This window comes from Eptesicus fuscus, chromosome 8, assembly GCF_027574615.1.
Source record: "Eptesicus fuscus isolate TK198812 chromosome 8, DD_ASM_mEF_20220401, whole genome shotgun sequence".
Lineage (NCBI taxonomy): Eukaryota > Metazoa > Chordata > Mammalia > Chiroptera > Vespertilionidae > Eptesicus > Eptesicus fuscus.
In genome coordinates, this window is record NC_072480.1 from 14,712,326 (window position 1) to 14,730,792 (window position 18,467).

General features: G+C 40.0%; 1 pseudogene; it reads left to right on the plus strand.

Moving 5' to 3' along the window:
• The first annotated feature begins 13,727 nt into the window (after positions 1-13,727).
• On the plus strand, positions 13,728-13,872 carry LOC114235344 (small nucleolar RNA SNORA48; annotated as a pseudogene).
• Positions 13,873-18,467: the final 4,595 nt, after the last annotated feature.

Genomic DNA, 18,467 nt, shown 5'->3' on the forward strand with positions numbered 1-18,467 from the left:
AGCTGAATCAACCTTGGCAATCAATGGGGTGACAGATGTCACAGCCAGATGGCCCTCACATCCAAGGAACTCCTGAAATGCAAGGCATTTCTTTTTTATATCCTTCAGTTTTTCTTCTACCACTAAAGATTAAAACGACAGTCAGCAAAACTGGTTTCAATAAGTAATTAGCTGCAGAGTTGGACAAGATTTTCAAATTGAATGAACCAAACCACAAAGTTTACAAAAATTGCCAATGAATTTGAACACAGTTTTTGAGTTTCCAATAGTTGTATTGACTGTCATTTCTGAGCCTGTTTTTATTTTGGCTTTTGGTCACAAGACAGCAGGATAAAATGATGACATCAACTAAGATATGGAAAAGGTAAGAGGCCTGATGGCAAGTTTTGTGTTCCTCCTGTCACCTCCCCTTAAACAAATGGCCTCACCTTTGGGCATCAGAAATCTCCTCTGTTCAGTTTGTCAAACAGCAGCGGGCCTCATCCTGACATTTTTTTACAACCGTCTCTGGCTCAAATTTTATAAAAACAGGAAGTAAAAATCCTAGAAAAGTACTGGTACAAGTTTCTATTTTCACAAGATTTCTCAGGCAACTTTTCAGTTTGAAAACAGTAGGCTGATAAAGGACATTATGAGAGAACAGAGAATTTTTAAAGTAGTGAGAGACTTTGGAACTAATCTAGTCCAGAAAGTACTTGTAATGATGAAGAAATAGTTGCCCTGAAGGAAGTAATTAGTGAGGGTCACATGTTGGGGGCGGGGCCAGGCCCCTGATTCCCAATCTGGAGATTTCCTCCTCTATTTCCCTCAATGCTGTGCTGCCTTCTTTGTCCATATGTAAGGTCAATAAGAGGCTAGAGGGGAGTGCACAAATTCCTGAAGCTAAATATTTCTTGAGTCTTTCTAGCCCATATGATGTTACTGCCCAAATTTCTTAACCTTTTGCACTCGGATGAAGAGTGTGACTCGACACGGTTAGCTTTAGAATAAAGGAATCGAGAAAAAAAAGCAAGCAAGTGCAAAGGGTTAATACCCTGATAAAAGTAACATTTTCTTTCCTAATGGATTTCCAAGACTCAAATCTCATTTTCTCCAATCCTCTTCTCTGCCATTTCATGTAAATTAGAATATTTTACCAAAATTTCCCAATGTCCATTTCACCAATGTCCTACTCCTGTTTAAAACCTTGTGATGGTTTTATAATATAAGTTTAAACTACTCAACATGCCTCAAAGGCCTTGTATTATCTGAGCATAGCTAACTCTCCTCTCTTCCCAACATGTGTGCTGAGCCCCAATTGTAGGCCTCCCTTGTACATGTGCTAGTCTCCTTACCTGGAAGATCCTTTTCCCTATTGTTTGCCTGAGTAATAATTCTTCCTCTTTCAAAACCTGTCTTAGAGAACACTTCTGCCAATAACCAATGTCTGTTCATATCCAAATATTAGGCAAACATGCAGTGATAATACATCATGTTCAGAAATGCCATATTAGACACTGCACTAGTGCTGAAGGATCTGATGACCACTACAATAAAAATTCATCCAGATTTAAAACATATAAACAAAATGTTATCTGATTAATAAGATAGACAAAGACTTTAAGCACACAAAAAAGCAAAATAAAACAGAAAAAAAACACACACAAGTGTATCTGACTATATAAAAATTAGAAACTTCTATGAAACAAAAAAACTTGGAAAATTTTGCATGTGATGCAAGATCAGTATCCTTAATAAATAAAAAAACTCTTACCAAACAATAAGAAAAGCACTAAAAAACCACAATAAATAAAGGAGCAAAGGCAAGTTTTTCACTCAGAAATTCCAAAATGGCAGAAGAGTATACTGATACTCTCCCAAGACAAAACTAGAATTACAACTAAAACATAGGAAAACCATCACGAATAATCAAATAAAGAGTAGCTGGAGAGAAATGTTATAACCAAGGACATAAAGTAGAGACCACAAAGAGATTGGTAGGAAGTGCAGAGGTGCAAAAGGATAGCACCTGAAGTTCCAGAGGGATATCTCAGCTGTGGGGAGTTCCCACTGAGAACTCTGGGGGTCTGAACCCCAAGCTGGGCCCCCTCGGCCCAGAACACCAGAACTGAGAAAGGTGCCCACATAACATCTGGTTATGAAAAGTAGCTGGGTTGCTGTCTGCAAGGAAGACATGGCCAGAAACACAAGCACTCTCGTAAAGGGCCAACACACAAAATTTTGTATGTAGCCACTCAGGCTATGGCAGAGGGAGGGCAGAGTGGAATGGAGCTGTGTGAGCACAATCCAGGGTGGAGGGGTTAGAGCTCAAAAAGCAGCCACCCTGGTTTCCAGTGCGGAGACATTCCCTCACACTACAGAAGATATATTTCTCCAACAGACCTTTATCATGCAAGCAGTTTTTGCCTTGGGGGAAAACAAGGATGCTTCTTGCAGTTGTTGATACACTTATTAATGTCTGCATCCAGATCTGAGCAGTTTTAAAGCCATATAACCTGACATTTATCGATAGATACTTCATTCATATAGACCTTGAATTTAGATAGTTCCCTTTTCTCGAACGCAAATTCCAGTAATCTTCTCGCTTGCAGCAACATCTCATTTCACTTCATACCATGCCTGAAAAATAGCAAAGGCACTTATTATTACCCCTATTTTGAAGTTAAGAAAGTGAGGCTCAGACAAGTTAAATGAATTGTGCACCCTTATCACCACAGCTAGAAAGCAAATATCCCAGGAGTTCTGAGTATTCTGAATACTTTATTCTTTCCAAATGTACAGTTTCTAGACAAATGAATTTGAAATACCCATGAGATTGACACTGTCAACTAAACAGCTAACTTTAGAAAAGGCTCTTAAAAGAAGTGTTCAATAGGTCATCCAAAAAGAGAAACCCTGCAATTTATAGTAAAGGAAATATATATATTGTTGGAAAGCTAACCAACTCAGCAAAAAAAAAAAAAAAATTGATAATAAGATAATGAGTTAAGATTAGGCAGCAGTAAATGGAACTTCTAGAAAGAGAAATTACTTTATTTATAAGGATTTTATAAACACATATGTGCCCCCAAAAAGACAAAGGTATTTCAATGCAGTTGAGCTGGGCTATAAAATAACATTTTTCTGATTAACACTGTAGGAACCCCTTTCATGCCCCACGTGGTTCAGGGTTCCAGTTCAGGGTTCGGGTTCTGGAGAAGGCCGCACACAAATGAAAAGAGACTAGAAAATGTATTAATTTGGCAATATTGGGGGCCAGGCGGGAGCCCACCTCTAGTGGGAGGACTACACACTGTTCTGGCCTTGCTATCCCTTTTATTGAGACTATGGGATACACCCATAGCCCTTAGGCAGGAAACTCCAATAACAGAAATTAACGTAAGACAAACAGAGGTGGAGGCTGCTTCAGCTAACAATGTTTCAACTAAGCAGTGAGTGGTTAGAGCAATTAGGGTTGTTGACCAGCCTTCCAGGCTTCCTGTCCACATCTCTCTATTAGTGAAACAGTGATTGGTTTCCGGCATAACACCATACTTGATACAACTCTTTCAGTGAAGCAAGATGAGGCCAGGTACATAATTCCTTATTAGCAATTTCAAAATCCAAAATGCTCTGGAAAACAAAAGTTTTTTCCTAAGTTTGGTATCAAAAACTAAATTGGTTAACTAGCATGACGTTATCTCATGTAGTTGAGTATTCAGATGTTCCACATCAGAAATATTATGCTTGGCTAGAGAGTGCTGCCTCAGCTCATGCCTGAAATACCATGTAACATAGCCACAATATCATCTAATATCTGGAAACTTTTGAATTCTTAAATATATTTGGCTCTCAATGTTTCAGATAAGAACATTCAGACCTGTATGTATTACCATCTCCATTTTAAAACTGGAAAGTGACTCAGTCTTAAATTAAGTTTTATTTTGCTTTGTTTCTAATACTAACCTCAATATAAGGATACTAAAAAATTAGTAGAGAGTTCTACTAAGCAAAGAATCCATATGGGTGTCATTTTAGAAACTCCTTTTGTACATGGAAAAAAACCAACACTAAATATCTATAAAACTAGGAGAAATTAGTTCAAAGAGGAATTAAATCATGTATAGAGTTCCCAAGGTTACATTTTTTTAAATTTCTTTATTGATTAAGGTGTCACATATTTGTCCTCATCCCCCCATTCCCATCCCACACCCCTCCCCACGGATGCCCCCACCCTCCTGTTGTCCTTAACCATTGGTTAGGCTCATATGCATGCACACAAGTCCTTTGGTTGATCTCTCCCCCTTACCCCCACCTTCCCCTACCCACCCTCTGAGGCCCGATAGTCCAATCGATGCCTCCTTGTTTCTGGGTCTGTTCTTGTTCATCAGTCTATGTTGTTCATCATTTCCCCTAGATGAGCGAGATCATGTGTCACTAGAGATATACTTATAAGAACCGAATGTGAGACGAGCAATAATAGTTATGCTGACAGGCAAATGAATCAGTCTGTAGTGAGTTTCTTTCTGGACCAACAGTTCTTTTGAGACCCAATTTCAATGTCCACCAGTTCCTTATGTGCACATGTCGGCACTGACTTTTCAGCTCTGGATGGTGGACAAATGGTGGTAATGCAGGTCCGACTCCCTCTGGTTTGGCCTCACCCGGACCCAGGGGCACAGCCTCACCCGGACCCAGGGGCGCGTGGCCTCACCCGTATCCAGGGGCACGCGGCCTCACCCGGACCCGGGACCCAGCCTCATCCGGACCCAGGGGCGCGTGGCCTCTCCCGGACTCAGGAGCGCAGCCTCACCTGGACCCGGGACCCAGCCTCACCCGGATCCAGGGGCACACGGCCTCACCTGGACCCAGGTGTGCGCAGCCTCACCCGGACCCGGGACCCAGCCTCACCCGGATCCAGGGGCGCACGGCCTCACCCAGACCCGGGATCCAGCTTCACCCGGACCCGGGGGCGCGCAGCCTCACCCGCCAAGGTTACATTTTAATGACTAGAACATGACTGCTAAAGAAAATGTCTTTTATCAAACCGTATTCTTAAAACCATTGAGTTCGATGTAAGAGGAAGATTTTAGCCAAGTCATCTGAGTGGTGTTCATAAAGACACCTCAGACTATTTGCCTATATTTTCATCTCTACCTTGATATGTGCCCTGGTTCTAGCCAAGGATTCTAGACTTCTCCTCTCTTGGATAACTTCCTAGAGCTCAGTTTTGAGAGGAAAAGAGAAGTTACATCCTGCAAACAGCAGTATAAAAAGATCAAACAAACCCACAAAATTCCTCTGTTTGAGGAAGATTTTTTAAAAAGAATTATGAGGCCTCTTAGAAGGGCTTAGATGGTTTTGAGTCTCTATAGCTCTGAATCATTTTGGGTTGTCACATGGAGGTTGGGGAGGAGCAGACTCCCAATGGTTTGCTGAAGGTCATCTGCTTCAGATCTAATTATTGGCTTCAAGTTTAGGTGAGGAACAAATCCCAAAGAGTGCCACGTTGAAAGAAAGAGGTATATGCGCAACTTGGGGCAGAGTGGAGGGGAGGAGGCTTTGGTCAGGGAAGACTGGAGAGCTAAGGAAGGGATAGAGAAAGCATTACAACCTGAACCATATTCACCAGAGTTTCCTTTTTAAGATAAAGATGAATCCTGCAAGGAACTTCTCCTGCTCCTCCACCTACCAGTAACCGACCTGCCCTGAGACAACCAACATTGATGATTCTCTGGCCTGGAACATCTTTCCTTGATCATTTTACTCCACTCATTCTTCAAGTCTCAGCCTACAGTCCCTTCCTGCAGATAGCTAGCCTCAGCATACCCCCACATCCTCCTGCACTATATTAGGTCTCCTACAGATGTCCACAGCTCCTAGGATTCCCCATGACAACACTTACTTTACTGTTATAATTGTGTTTCCTCTGCCGTTCTGAAGGATATGACCTCCTTGAGGGTAGGGGTTATATTTATCTTGATCACCATTTTATTCCCAGCACCAAAGCGCCTAGCTCATAGTATTTGTTTCTCAAATACCTATTAAATAAATGAGTGAACAAATTAATAAATTGGCTCCTGACTGCTTGGGGTTCATGGTGCATTTAAAGAAGCTCCAAACAGGCAAAGGCAGACCCTGCTGGAGTCTTTTAGGAACTGGTGAGTCAGACTGGACTGTATAATTGGCCTTAAATGATGACTAGAACTTAACCCTTTGCGCTCGCTTGCTTTTTTCTCGATTCCTTTATTCTGCTCGGGATTTAATTTTTAAATACCCCAGATTTTACAAAGCGCAGCAGTAGAATAAAAAACTGGAGTTTCTTTTCATACAAACTTATTTATTTGGATTTTTTTATATTTCAAATTATTGATACATTCAAAGAGTAATTTTAATCTCGACATCCGAGTACAAAAGGTTAAAGAAAAAGAGATCTTCCCCCTGTAAATGAAGGGGGAAAAAACATGGAGTGGCAGCAGGAATATGCCTGGTGTGTTCTGGAGCGGAGAAGAACATACCAGTAGCTTGCCTGAAGCAGAGGGTCTGTGTGTGGGACTAAAAGGAGAAAATGTTTAAATTAAAGTAAGGACCAGTCACAGAGCATAGTAGTACCAAGCTAAAGTGTTTGAACTTTGCCCCATGGAAGTATATGTGACCTGGGAATAAAACCTACAATTGAGCTATAGGGGAGCTAATGGAAAGAATGGGGACCAGTTAGGAGTTGGTTTGGTCATAAGGCAATGAAGCCATGAATGTCTGGACTGAAAAGGTAAGAATGAAAATGAAATAAGAGAAAATATTAAAAGTGTACAGACTGATTAGATATAGCTAAAAAAAAATAGCAAGGTCTAATTAAGAAGTTAATCTAAGAAGTTAGTTTAGCCCAGCCGGCGTGGTTCAGTGGTTGAGCCTTGCCCTTTAAACCAGGAGCTCATGGTTCCATTCTAGGTCAGGGCATAAACCTGGGTGGCAGACTCCATCCCTAGTAGGAGGTGTGCTGGATCAATGATTCTCATCATTGATGTTTCTATCTCTCTTTCCCTTTCCCTTCCTCTCTGAAATCAACAAAAAAATATATATTAAAAAAAAAGAAGTTAGCTTAAAGAAAGATTATAAAGAATAATAATAATTACAGCTATCAATTGCTGAGTGTGTGCCACATGCCAAAGGCCCTATATTTAATTTAATTTACACAATACCTTTTTTAAAATGTATCTTTATTGTTGAAAGTATTACAGATGTCCCCTCTTGTTCCCCATTGACCTCTTCTAGCCCACACCTACCCCCTGCCCCAGGCCTTCACCATCCCATTGTGTGTGTCCATAGGTTATGCATAGATGCATATAAGTTCTTTGGTTAATCTCTTCTCACCCATCCACCCCCACCTTTCCTCTGAGATTTGACAGACTGTTGCATGCTTCTATGTCTCTGGATCTGTTTTCTTCATCAGTTTATTTTGTTCATTAGATTTCACATATGAGTTAGATCATGTGATATTTGACTTCCTCTGTCTGGCTTATTTCACTTAGCATAAGACTCTCCAGGTACCTCCATGCTGTCTCAAATGGTAAGAGATCCTTCCTTTTTACTGCTGCATAGTATTCCATGGTGTAAATGTACCATAGCTTTTTTATCCACTCATCTACTGATGGGCACTTGGGCTGTTTTCAGATCTTAGCTATTATAAATTTCACTGCTATGAACATAGGGGTGCATATGTTCTTTCTGATTGGTGTTTCTGGTTTCTTAGGATATATCCCCAGAGGTGGGATCACTGGGTCAAATGGGAGTTCCATTTTTAATTTTTTAAGGAAACTCCACACTGTTTTCCATAGTGGCTGCACCAGTCTGCATTCCCACCAGCTGTGTACTAGGATTCCATTTTCTCCACGTCTTTATCATTTGTAGATTTGTTGATAGCAGCCATTCTAACAGGTGTGAGGTGATACGTAATTATCATTTTAATTTTCATCTCTGATGATTAGTGATGTTGAGCATTTTCTCATATGTCTATTGGCCATCTGTATGTGCACTTTAGAGAAGTGTCTACTTAAGTCCATTGCCCATTTTTATTTATTGGATCATTTGTCTTCCTTTTGATAAGTTGTATGAGTTCCTTATACGTTTTGGATGTTAACCCCTTATCAGATGTATCATTGGCAAATATGTTCCCCCATACAGTGGTTCTCCTTTACATTTTGTTGGTGACTTACTTTTCAGTGAAGTAGCTTTTTATTTTTATTTTGATGTAGTCCCATTTGTCTATTTTTCTTTTGTTTCTCCTGCCCTAGGAGATTAATCAGCAAACATATTGCTGTGAGAGATGTCTGAAATGTTGCTGCCTATGGTTTCTTCTAAGATTTTTATGGTTTCATGACTTACATTTAAGTCTTTTATCCATTTGGAGTTTATTCTTGTGTATGGTGGAAGTTGGTGGTCTAGCTTCATTTTTTGCATGTATCTATCCAATTTTCCCAACACCATTTATTGAAGAGACTGTCTTCATTCCATTGTATGCTCTTGCCCACTTTGTCAAATATTAATTGAGTGTAATTACTTGGGCCAATTTCTGGGGTCTTTGTTTTGTTCCATTGATATATATGCCTGTTCTTGTGCCAATATTAGGCTGTTCTGAGTACAGTGGCCTTGTAGTATAACTGGATATCTGGTATTGTGATTCCTCAAACTTGGTTCTTTGTTCTCAAAATTGCTGTGGCTATTTGATGTCTTTTTCATTCCATATAAATTTTTTGGAGTATTTGTTCTAGATCTGTGAAATAGCCTTGTTATTTTTAAAAAATCTATTTTCATTGATTTCATAGAGGAAGGCAGAGGGAGAGAGAGAAACACCAATGAATGAAGAGAATCATTCATCAGCTGCCTCCTGCATGCCCCCAAATGGGAATTGAACCAGGATATCCTGGTTCATAGATCAATGCTCAACCACTGATCCACATTGGCCAGGCACCATTGGTATTTTAATAGGGATTGCATTGAATCTATAGATTGCTTTAGGTGATATGGACATTTTAATGAAGTTGAATCTACAAATCCATAAAAATAGATTCTTCCACTTGTTTATATCTCTTTCTGTTTCTTTTATCAATGTCTTGTAGTTTTCTGATTATAGGTCTTTTACCTTCTTGGTTAAGTTTATTCCTAAGTATCTTAATTTTTTTGTTGCAATGGTTAATGGGATTGTTTGTTTAGTTTCTATTTCTGAGATTTCATTATTGGTGTATAAAAATGCCATTTATTGCTGGGTGTTAATTTTGTATCCTGATACATTGCCAAATTCATTTATTAAACCTAGTAGTTTTCTGGTGGAGTCTTTAGGATTTTCAATGTACAGTATCATGTCATTTGAAAATAACAGCAGTATTGCAGGAAGCCACCCACTGCTGATACTATCATGAGAGTGCACCAAGGAACGAGGAAGGCCAATAGACCTTGGGTGTTAGCAGGGCTGACGCTAAGCACCTCAACTGTTGAGATAGTGGTGGCTCAAGGCAAAGTCCCTAATCTGATCATCCTTTTACTGTTTACCAAATTTTACCTTTGATATGCCTGTATGCATTGCTAAAGGGAAAATGTGTATTTAAGTAAATAAAAAGCGGACTGGTCAGAGGTCAGTGTGCTCTTCACGAAAGAGACACCACCTAGCCCCCACCCCTTAATAATTCATATTTCTTGTCTATTGTTTTCATTTATGCGTCAGCCCCTCCTTCAGATCCTGAACCCAGCCATGCAGGTTGCAAGATTCTGGTGCCCAAAAAGGAGACTGGAGGAGAAGGTTCACCTGAGCGAAAAATGAAATGAAAAAGGAAAAGTGAAAATTCACTGGAAAGGTGGGATGGTCACCATGCACATAGTCCATGCCAACTTTGGAGTTGCACAACCGTAAGTGGATGGGGACATTTTGATTCAGCCAGGTTATAATGGGGCAGAATTCGAGTAAAGGGAAAAAAACATTATTGTAGACGTTTGGCTTACAAGCTCAAGATTAAAGGAATTAAGGTGTCAGAAGGTATTCTCTTACAGTTTTTGCATATTATTATAGAACATAATCCCTGGTTTCCTGACGATGTTACATTAGATATTGAATGTTGGGAAAGAGTCAGTCAGAACTGCTCATCAGCAGGGGAAAACTTGCCCCCAAATTGTTTCTCTTTGTGGAGCATGGTATTGCATTTGCTAGAACCTTTGAGAGAGGCAAAAGAGGATAGGCCTCCTTCCCTTACACCCTCCACTCCTAAAGAGGAGCAAAAAGAAAAATTGGATGAGTGGCCTTCATGTCCCCCTCCACCTCCACATCTTGATCCTGAAATACTTAATTTGCTGCTAATAGAATCAACTGTGCAAAGAGCTATCTGAGCAGGATTAAAGGATATGACGGTGGAGGAGAGACTTGCTTTTCCTATTATACAGGTAGCTAATCCGCATTACCCAAATCAAATAATAAGACAGCATGACAAATTTGACTTTAAGATGATAAAGGCCTTGCTTGAGAGCATAGTACAAAATGGTCCTACCGCTCCATTTACTGGAGAAATTATGACTAACATTTCTGAAGCATACCTACCTCCTTTTGATTGGTATTCTCTGGCCCATGCAGCCTTTGATGGAGGAGATTATTTGTTATGGAAGGGAGAATTTTTAGAGAGATGTCAAGAACAGACTCATGCTAATCAAGGGCAGAATGTTCAAATAACTTTTGAAATGTTAGCAGGACAAGGACAATGCAGTGACTTCAGAATAAGCTTGAGTATGTGCAACAAGCTTATGAGCAGATTGGACTTTGTGGAAGAAAAGCCTGGTGGGATTTACCAGCAAAAGGGGATCCTGAGGGAGCTTTTAGTAAGTGTATGCAAGGACCCATGGAATCATTTTCTGATTTTGTGGCTCACCTCACTCGAACAGTGAGACGACAAATACAACATGAAACAGCAGGAGACATTTTAATTTGGCAATTAGCCTATGAAAATGCCAATGCTGATTGTAAGAAATGTCTGACTCCTCTAAGAAAAAATGGCACCATTACAGAAATGATTCGAGCATGTCAGGATGTGGGATCGGGCATTTTTCAAGCAAACTTACTAGCTGCCACTGTAATGGCGGGGAGTAAAAAATGTCTTAATTGTGGAAAGCCAGGACATTTCAAAAAGGAGTGTAGGCAACCAAAAAGGACTCTGGGTGGAGCCCAATGGAAAGGTGTGAGCATTCCCCTTCTCAATTCAAACAACACAGATCCAACGTCTTTATGTCCTAGATGTCAAAAAGGAAATCATTGGGCTAGTCAATGTAGATCTAAATTTCACAGAAATGGGCAGCTGTTAAATTGAGACATAGGGAACAGCCAGCCGCAGGGAAACAGCCAAAGGGGCTCCCCCCAGCCCTGTCAACAACTGGGGGTTTACACCTTGCAAGGCCCACACTGGATTACCTCATCTGAGCCACTCCAGGGAGTGCAAGCCAGGATCTCAACAGCACAGTAGCAGTCACTTTGATCCCTGATATGGCTAGCAAGCTGTTCCTACAGGAATTTGGGGGCCTGTACCACCAGGAACATTAGGATTAGTCTTAGGAAGGAGTGGAAATACTCTGAAAGGACTAACTTTTGCCTGGAGTCATAGATTCAGACTTAGAGGGAGAAATCAAAGTAATACTAGAATGAAAACATATTATGCAAATTACTCCAGGACAAATAATTGCCCAGCTCCTACTTCTACCTTATATTCAGCAAAGTGAAGCTATAAATAGGAAAAGAGGAACGCAAGGATTTGGAAGCCCAGATATCTATTGGGTACATGAAATTAATAAAACCCACCCTATGATTAATTTAAGAATAGAAGGAACTATTTAAGGGTTTAGTAGACACTGGAGTGGATGTCAGTGTTATTAGTAAAGAATTCTGGCCTCCAAATTAGTCCATGGTAGAAGCTATGGGCTCTATTATGGGGGGTCTGAGTTCCTGATAATACCCAACATAGTGTTGCAGTGTTAAAGTGGCAAAATGAGGAAGGACAAACAGGATGGTTTCAGCCCTACATAGTCTCTGGAATTGCAGTCAACTTATGGGGCTGGGATGTTTTAGAAGGTTTACAAGCTTGTATTATTACTGGCAAGGGACAGCAGTTAATGACTCAGATGGGATATCAAGCTGGTCAAGGCTTAGGAAAAAATAATCAGGGAATTAAAGAACCCATTCAAGCCAAAGGAAACCCAGGAAGATGAGGATTAGGACATCAACCTTTTTAGGAATGATCACTGCTCAGTCTCCTCGCCCTCGTCCCCATGATGATCCTATACAATGGAAAGATGATAGACCTATATGGGTGGATCAGTGGCCATTGACCAAGGAGAAATTAGGTCATATTTATGAATTAATACAGTAACAAGTAGAGGCTGGCCACATAAAGCCTACCAATAGTCCTTGGAATATGCCTATATTTACAATACCTAAGAAGGCAACAGAAAAGTGGTGATTATTGCATGATCTTAGAGCAGTTAACACTACTATGCATTCCATGGGAGCTTTACAGTCTGGACTCTCAGAGTCTTCACAAACACCTCTAGATTGGTCTTTTATAGTAGTAGATCTTAAGGATTGTTTTTTCACCATTTCCTTGGCACCTCAAGATAAACAAAGATTTGCCTTTTCAGTGCCATCTATTAATAATATAGAGCCTATGAAAAGATATCAATGGAAAGTTTTGCCTCAAGGAATGGCCATTAGCCCCACTTTGTGTCAAAAATATGTAGCTCGAGCTATCCAACTTTTAAGGGACAAATATTCCCAATATTACATTATCTATTATATGGATGACTTGCTCTTAGCAAGCCCACAGGAGGAGCAGACTTTAGCAATGTTTTCCCAATTAGAGAAGGAACTCCTTAAATGGGGCTTAAAGATTGCTCCAGAAAAGGTACAGAGAGAAATGCCCTTCAAATATCTAAGAACCATAATTGAAAACCAATGTATTAGGCCTCAAAAGGTGGAAATATGAAAGGATTGCCTTAAGACCTTAAATGACATTCAAAAATTATTAGGGGATATTAATTGGTTAAGACCTTATCTAAAAATCTCCATGGGAGAAATGATAAATTTATTCAATATTCTTAGGGGTGACCCTAATCTTTCCTCACCCAAACATTAACAGATGAAGCTAGGAAGGAGTTACAAAAAATTGAGCAGGCAATCTCCTCAGCCCAAGTAGCATGGGTACAGCCTAAATTACCTTTATTAGGACAGATTAATCCTACTGCAAATAGTCCCATTAGAGTTATTTTCCAAAATAAGAACTCTCCAACTATTATTGAGTGGGTCCACCTAGGGCATCAATCCTCTAAAACTGTGGTTACATGTATAGAACTCATGGTTCAATTAATATCTCAACTCAGAAAGCACTGCAGGCAGCTTACAGGAGAAGAACCCCAATGCATCTATCTTCCCCTCACTGGAAAGCAATTAGAAATGTTACTTCAGACTGATTTAAATTGGCAGATTGGACTAAGTGGATATTCAGAGGAACTCAGTTGTCACCTACTAAAAAACAAGTTACTACAATTTTTATATTACACCCCTATTATTATACCAAAAAATACTAGGCAGGAGCCTATTCCTGGAGCATTAACTGTTTTTACTAATGGTTCATCTTATGGTAAAGCTGCTTATCATGCAATGAATTCAGACCAGTCACACTTCTGTGCAAAGAATTGAATTAGGAGCTATCAAGGCTGCATTGCACACCCCCTGGCAATGGGCAAGGAGACATCTGATTGGTGATGTTGCTCTTATATCAATCAGGGGCAAAGCAGATGTACAGTCCTTAGTTCATCCTAGCTTGATGCCTGTGTCGGTGGCCAGAGCTGTTTCATGCCTGAAACACATGAAAAAAAAAAAGGCTGCATTGCAGGATTTCCAAGAGCCTCTTAATATTATTTCTGATTCTGCCTATGCTGCTGGCCTGGTAAATAGAATTGAGACTGCTCAGTTAAAATGGTTCAGTGACCAAAGTCTATTTATATTATTTAAACAGGTACAACAAATTGTACAGCAAAGACAATACCCCTTTTATATTACTCATATCAGGGCTCCTGCCTGGTCCTTTAACAAATGGAAATGCATATGCTGATCAATTGGTTGCTTTATTAAAACAGGCCACAGAATCTCATCAGCTTTTACATCAGCCTGCCAAAATGTTGTCTAAACAATTCTCAATCACTCGACAGCAGGCACAACAGATTATCAAGGAATGTCCCACTTTCATGTTACATCTGCCTCAAGGGCCTAATACAGGAATTAACCCTTGAGGATTGAAAAGGAACCATCTCTGGGAAATGGATGTAACACACTATACTCCTTTTGGATGCCTTGGGGCATTGCATGTCTCTGTAGATACATTTTCAAAGTTCCTATGGGCCACTGCATCCACAGGAGAAACAGCAAAACAGGTCATTAATCATTGCCTAGCTGCTTTTGCCATCATGGGAATTCCAAAAATTATTAAAACTGATAATGGACCTGCATACACAAGCTGTCATTTCCAGCAATTTTGTACAAAATGGAAAATTCAACACATTATGGGAATACCATACAATTTCCAAGGACAGGCAATTATAGAACTCCAACACCAGCAGCTAAAATCCCAACTTGAAAAACAAAAAGGGGGAATAGTGATGCTGGAGAAATCTCCTGTAGGTAGACTACACTGAGCCCTAATTACTTTAAATTGTTTCACTTGTAACGCTGATGGCAAAATACCTATGGAAGTACACTGGTGTCAGAATAAACCAAAGAAAAATGGTTTGGTTAAATGGAAAGATCCTGAGTTTATGGAAGGGTCCCGACCCTTTGTTAGCATTTAGTCGAGGATATGCTTGTGTATTTCCAGAAAACTCCTCCAAGCCCATGTAGATTCCTGCAAGGAACATTAAACTTCAACATGGATCCGAGAGAGGAGCTGACCAGACTAATGACCAGACTTGCAACTGGAGCTTCACCCTCTACCTGTGGCTGCAGACAGACAACTACTCTAGCCCCAAAAAGCAGTAGCCCCAAGCAACATGCTGAAGATAAGGAATGGGAGGAGAAGAGACAGACCGGAGATGACCTGGGGGATGGTGAAGAAGACAGTCCAGAAAGCTGAGTGAATTTGTGAGGAGACAAAAGCTCCAAGAAAACCTGAGAGTGTTTTCCTTGCCATTCTAGCAGCCATCAGTTATGCGGTAATGCTACCAGGGGCAAATGAGGAAGTATATTGGACTTAGGTTCCTGACCCCCAATGGGTGAGACCCCTTACTTGGGCTGATCCCCCGCCTAGTATAGTCACCAATAATACCAAGCACCTTGGCCATCCAGGGGGACCCCAGGTGGGACAAGGAAGTATCTGGGCAAAATATAATTACACGGGTGTTGCCACCCAGCTTCCCTTTTGTATGACACAGAATCCAACTGCTGCTCCTTTGTGTGTAGAATTAAAGAGAGGTTTTTGGTTAGCATAGACACCAAAGGAGGGGGAGGCAAAAGCCCAAATACATCTACTATCACTACGTGCTCCTGGGAGAGGTACAGAAAATGTAACATTACTAAGTCATCCCCCTGCTAAGCCATTATGTAAAAAGTTTTATGAATGGCACCCCTCAGAGGAAGAAATCAATTGGCAAGTTTGCTATAGTGACCACCACATCAGCAGCAAACTTAACAGTTTTTCCTTTGTGGATTGGAGCCCCTGTGGGTCTACTTATAGTAACAATAGCGTCTAAAGTGGAAGGGGACCACATCCTATCTATATGTTGAAGCTAATCACTCCATCTCATTGTATGGAGGAAGATTTGTTGGATCTCAATTACAACATGATAATTGGCCCCTACAAAACACTCAATGGAAATTAGCTGCTGCACTTGCACCTATAAAATGGTATAGTTTTTTTTTTTAATTTCTTTATTGATTAAGTTATCACATATTTGTCCTTGTCCCCCCATTCCCATCCCACACCCCTCCCCACACATGCCCCCACACCCCTGTTGTCCTTAACCGCTGGTTAGGCTCATATGCTTGCACACAAGTCCTTTGGTTGATCTCCCCCTTTACCCCCACCCTTTCCTACCCTCCCCCTGAGGCCCGACAGTCTGATCCGTGCCTCCTTGTTTCTGGGTCTGTTCTTGTTCATCAGTCTATGTTGTTCATAGTTTTAACTATAGCTTAAATAACTCCATTCGTACCTTATGGGGAACTCCCAATAAGACAGTATTTGCCACAGCCTGTGTATTTGATCCTTTGTACTCCTCTCAGGCCCCATCCAGATGTGACTTAATGCAACAAGCCATTTGTATGAGGTGTCATGCACAGGCTGCACACTATCCCCTTGTATTAATTCTACATTCCAAAAAGATTCCCTTATGATTGTAAAACAACCTGCTTTCGCTTGGGTTCCTACTAACCTAACTGAGCCTTGGGAATTTCATCAAACCTACCAACTGTTACATGACCTGGTAAAAATCTTAAAATGACAAAAGAGATTTCTTGGAATGTTAATTGCAGGACTCTTTGTTCTAGTATTGTTACTTACTTCTGTAGGAATTGCTGCTTCATCCATGGTACAAACTGTTCAAACTTCTCAGTTTGTACAGCAAGTTAAGGAAAATGTAACTAAGACCTTGTCCATACAAAAAAGAATTGACATCCAATTTGAGATAGAATTATCGGCATTAAAATCTACAGTTCTATGGATGGGCAATAAAATCCACAGCTTAGAGCAAAGAATGTCCTTACAGTGTCATTATAATTTTTCCCAGATTTGTGTTACCCCCGTTCCCTATAACAGTACCTTACACCCTTGGGAATCAATAAAAAAATCACCTTCTTGGTGCTTGGGGTAAAGGTAACACAACCCTTGATATTTTAGAATTACAACAGCATATTGTACAATTATCCCAGGCAAACTTACAAAGTAGTTCCTTAGACACCGGCAGCAATTTTAAAAGGACATGAAAGAATTTAATACCTTTCACTGGATCTCCTTTCATCTGCCTCTTAGCATAACCACTATTGTCTGTCTCATTCTTGTTCTTATATGTTTATTTCTAGTCTGCATATGCGGAATGAAGAGTCTTAAAAGGACTCAAGCCCTACAGATGGCATACACTTTTCAAGATTTATTAAGAAAACAAAAAAGGGGAGATGGAGGAAGCCACCCACTGCCAATACTATCATGAGAGTGCACCAAGGAACGCGGAAGGCCAATAGACCTTGGGCGTTAGCAGGGCGTTAGCTAAGCACCTCAACTGTTGAGATAGTGGTGGCTCAAGGCAAAGTCCCTAATCTGATAATCCTTTTACTGTTTACCAAACTTTATCTTTGATATGCCTGTATGCATTGCTAAAGGGCAAATGCATATTCAAGTAAATAAAAAGCGGACTGGTCAGAGGTCAGTGTGCTCTTCACGAAAGAGACACCACTTGGCCCCCACCCCTTAATAATTCATATTTCTTGTCTATTGTTTTCATTTGTGTGTCGGCCCCTCCTTCAGATCCTGAACCCAGCCATGCAGGTTGCGGCACAGTATTACTTCCTCCTTTCCAATTTGGATGCCTGTTGTTTCTTCTTGTCTGATTGCTATGGCTAGGACTTCCAGTACTATGTTGAATAAGAGTGGTGAAAGCAGACATCCCTGTCTTGTTCCTGTTCTTAGGAGAAATGGTTTTAGTTTTTGCCCATTAAGTATGATGTTGGCTGTAGGTTTGTCATATATAGACTTTATTATGTTGAGGTATGATCTTAGAAATAAACTATTTATAACCAATTACACTAATGAATCTGAAAAGAATTATTCTAAGTGAAAGAAAGCAGAGTTAAAAATAGTACATACTGGGTATTTTGATTTATATAGATCTTTAGAAAGTGAAAATTAATATGCAGTGATATAAAAATGACCCGTGTTTACCAAGAGAATGAGGGAAATAAAGGAGAGATCAGAAAAGGGAAGAAAACTTTTGAGCCTAGTGGATTTATTATCTTGATTGTGATGACAGTTTTAACAGGTATATACATATGTTAAAACATCAAATTGTACACTATACATATGTGCAGTTTACTGTATTTAAGTATACCTCAATAAAGCTGTTAAAAGAAATTATTTCCTTTCCAAAAATAAATTATTTATAGATTTAGCAAAATACCATGAAAACTACTTCACCAACTAAAGTACCCAGATAAGTAAGAGGTGTCATCTGGTAATGTTGTAAGATTCCAGTTATATATGTAAAATGAAAATGGTAACACAACTCACTGAAGAATAATTTCTTCCTTAAATATCTGACAATTCATTGGGCCTGGTTCTTTCTTTTTTGGAAGGTGATTAGTTGTTGATTCAATTTCTATAACAGATATCGGACTCTTCAGTTATCTGTTTCTCCTTTTGTAAGTCTGGATAGTTTGTGTCTTACAAAAATTGGTTTATTTCCTTTGAGGTATCAAATTGCAGGTA